Source organism: Aptenodytes forsteri, unplaced genomic scaffold, assembly GCF_000699145.1.
Source record: "Aptenodytes forsteri isolate BGI_AS27 unplaced genomic scaffold, ASM69914v1 Scaffold82, whole genome shotgun sequence".
Taxonomy (NCBI): domain Eukaryota; kingdom Metazoa; phylum Chordata; class Aves; order Sphenisciformes; family Spheniscidae; genus Aptenodytes; species Aptenodytes forsteri.
The window spans coordinates 13,034,056-13,038,019 of NW_008795490.1; the positions used below are offsets into that span (position 1 = coordinate 13,034,056).

The window sequence follows — 3,964 nt, forward strand, 5'->3', positions numbered from 1 at the left end:
CAGCCCTCAAAATAGGACTTAACTGATGTACAGATTTTTGTGCTAGCATTTTGCACAGGAAGGAGTTTCACACAATACTACCAGTATTTTCCCTGACGGTACTCACAATCTGGAGCTATTGAATCCATGAGCGAAAGCTCTTGTTTGCTGAGTGCAGACTATATTTTAAAGCAGATAACTTTTATTTTGTATGATTAAAAAGGCATAAAAAACCCTAATGAAACTTGCACATATTATGTTAGTGATAGCAAAAAAAAAAGGTTCATTCTTGGTTCAGTTTCATAAGTGTTCCCTTGTATGATCTCCTTTTTCCAAATAACACAGCATACTGAATCATAATGTGTCTGTAAAAAGTCAGTCTGAATCGTTTAAGGAAATGCTCAGTAGAAGTTGGATCTGCTCTAGAGCATACTAAAATATGGTTCAGGAGAAGAGTCGTCATAACATAAGTCTGGCATTTCTTAACCTAACTATACCTAATTTACCTAATTATACCTAATACATCAAGTGAATTATACTTGATGTAATAAAGTGATAGAAGAAAAATGTTAGCAGAGAACATTGTGAAGAATGTACCTTTCCACATCAATAGTCAATAGAATTAATGTTAGAAATTGTAAAACTAATTAAAAGTAGGAAGGTATAATAACCCTAAGGAACTGTGAACAAATGAATGCTGAAAAAAGGAAATAGAAAGTAGAAACCAATATTAATAATGTTGTCTCTAAATAGTCAAATTATATTAGAGATATGCTTTGGCCAACTCTAGCTACGAAAGTACGAACGTCAAATGAGCTAGTAGGATTTTCTCTTTGCTCTTCAGCAGCTTACAGTTAGCTCGCAGATGGCTTCTGTCTCAATTCATTTTAATCCAATCAACTCGCCTCACTCTGTCCTATACTGACCCATAAGAATGGTTTTGGGGTGAAAAACAGCTGCTTCTTCCTGCTGATATTGGCATATGGAATATAGCAACAGCACTTCCTTTCACTCATCATGTGTCCATGGCTCTCAAGGTCAAAACTGCTGAAACCAAGGTAAAGGGAATTGAGTTTGTTTAGTGTTGTATGTCACCGGATAGTACTTAGAGAATGAGAGCGCTACTGTGGGGCTTGAAAAAGCAGTTGCTTTCATTCTTACAGTAAGAGTGTTCTTCAATGTTCTCTTCCTAAAAAAAAAAATGAAAAGGACACTTAATACTATAGTGCTGGTAGTAAGTACTGCAAAGTGCATCTTACAAAAAGGATTTCAAAATATGTGATGTAGTTCCATTTATGAGATATAATCCTTGGAAGTGTCTAATAAAATCCTACATTTGATGACACTGGTGTATTCCTGAAATTCTTTCTTTAAATTGTTTTAACACACAATGAAAGACTTGTGTTTTTTGCTTTGAAATACTTGAGGGAATAGAAAGGGAAAAAATAGTTTGAAAATAAAATGTATTCTGAGATTTTAAAAATATATGTTTAAATTTCAGTGGAAAGGCCAAATAAAAAAATGAAGTGGAATGTGATACAACTGGAAAATTTTCAAAAGGTTTTCATTTTTGTGTTATTCTTTTAGGAGTATATTCTTAGCACCGAGCTGCATGCATTTCTTTAGCTTACTCCACTGAGCGAAGCATGCTATACCTAATACATCACTACATCCCTAAGAGAGGGACTAGGAATATTCTGGGTACAAAGAGAAAAATCCTGGGCCTTTGACGCCAATGAAATTTTGTCGCTGACTTCAAGAGGGGTTAGGAATTCACCTACTGTAATTAGAGGTCAACAGGCCATCGGCTCACAGACGTCCTTCAGCTCTGTGATTTTCACTTCAGTCCTGTCTCACCACTTTTATTACAGCACAAATCTACATCTTGAGCAGATAAGCCTTCAAGGAGGCAGTTGCTAGAGGAGGGGCAGCAGATAAAGGAGAATTACAGGAAATGTGCATCTGCTCAGAGCAACGGAATGAAAATGATTCCCACCAAAAATGTGCCAAAGATTAAACTTCCAATGCTTAGAGATACTTTGAGGGGGGTAGGAGGTAGCATGGCTGCCAAACTTGCACGTGACATTGTAGTCAATTAACATTACAGTGACCACGGTGTACGCCGTGGAAAAGAAGGGATCAAATGGGTTATTTGGCCAATTTTCATTTAGAATGAGACTAAAGACAGCGGAAATGGGAAAGCTGTATTTAGCCCTCAGACGAACCTGGCTGAAGAGATTAATCGTTCTCAGTTTTTGCTTGGTTTTGTTTTGATGTAGGGAAACAAGAAAAGAGTAAGACTGTCCTGGACATTTACTTATTGACAGATATCAGTTTGTACAGGCATGATGGATTTCTCTCCTATTGCATTAGAAACTAAAGCTCCTTGATCTCTCTCCTTGTGGGAGATAGATGCACTATTCAATATTTAGCACTTTACAATATTAAGCAATATAAAAATAAGTAGTTTGCTAAATACACCGTATCCACACTTCAGTTAGTGTCGGATGGTTCCATAAATATGTTATCTACCACACAACCATTCAAAGAACTAAGGTTAGAAGTGAACGTTAGAGCTGTTTGGGTGAAGCTTCATCCAGAAAGGCATCTGGTTTTGCTTTGAAGGATCTATTTCCAAAGGCAGTTTGTTCCATTGGCTAATTGCCTTTACAGTTCAAAATGTCCTTCATGCACCTTTCGAGTTTGTCTAGCTGTAAGTTGCAGCTGTTTACTTCTTGTGGCTTTTCTGGTAGATTAAAGTACCTTTAAGTACGTGGTATTTTCTGCCTGTGAAGGTACTTATCCATCATAATCAAATCAGCCCTCAGAGCTAAACAGATTGACCTCTTTAGGGCTGTAGTCCTAATGAAAAAAAAAAAATTTAGCCATCAGCTTCCTTTTGTGGCTCTTCTCTGCACCTTCTTAATTTCTTAACACACTTTAAAAATTGCTGACACTAAATTGGATGCCACTTTGTCTTCCCAGTGCTGTGTTTAGAGGTCATGCTTCTTCCTTATTTCTATTCATATTCTCCCACCTTAAAACCCAAAGCCTTAAGGGCTTGTTTTGTGTCCCAGTATTGCAAGAGAAGCTCATAAAAATGAGCTAGCATGAGCTAATGCTCATCTACAGCCCTTCTCAGAGTCATTGCCTCCTTGAATAAAGGCTCCTTTTACCAGCATATAACAAACTAAATCAAAATCGAAATTACACTTTAGAGCTGCCTTACGTTTTACATTTTTCACTGCAATCTCACCTGCCAACTGAGTTTTATTTAAAAATGGGGACTTAAAAAAATATTCTATGCCTTTTCTTCTTTTCTTTATTAATTTTGAATCACTTGTCAAGAACATTATCCAACTTTATCCTCAAAATCCACAAAAATGATAAAGGCACTCAATAACCAGTTTTGATAAAAATTCTTGAATAAAAGCAAATAAATAAAAAGAGCAAGTCTCTTTCAAACTTTGCAAAATGGAAATTATTGTTGAAGCTTTGCAGTATCTTATACATTTGGGTTTTTGTTTCATTCCTTTAGTCTGTTCTCCAAACAATTCCTCTTCCTTGCTGGTTATGAATATGCAATTATTATTTCCCCTGCCTCAGTCGCTGTAGTCAACCTACACACACGTGATTCCTTTTACCTTTCTTCAGAAATGAGTCCTGTTCCTCTGTTAGTTGTTACCTGGTTTTTCTAAAATTCATCCCATTGCAAATATGGTGTCACCATTCAGAGATAAAGTCTGGCTTCTTTTGCATTGATATAATGCTTCACTATATGCAGTCCATACTGACTGCTTGCCATTCTGATACACTGAAAAATTGCGTCCAGTCCTCTATATTTTACTACTTCATTTATGCAGGGCCGCTTTTCGTGGATTTACTTCTGAATGAATATCTGTATTTCATAGAATCATAGAATCATAGAATCATTAAGATTGGAAAAGACCTCTAAGATCATCGAGTCCAACCGTCAACCCAACAC

At 36.5% G+C, this 3,964-nt stretch overlaps 1 protein-coding gene across 1 annotated transcript in view; it reads left to right on the forward strand.

Annotated features, from left to right (window-relative positions):
* Positions 1-1,033: 1,033 nt before the first annotated feature.
* The window catches only part of TMEM244 (transmembrane protein 244), a 12,929-nt gene continuing 9,998 nt past the window's right edge, over positions 1,034-3,964 (forward strand). Inside the window, exon 1 of the mRNA XM_009281533.2 lies at positions 1,034-1,037. The gene's annotated coding sequence lies outside the window, so the exon portion shown is untranslated. The remainder of the gene's footprint in view (positions 1,038-3,964) is intronic.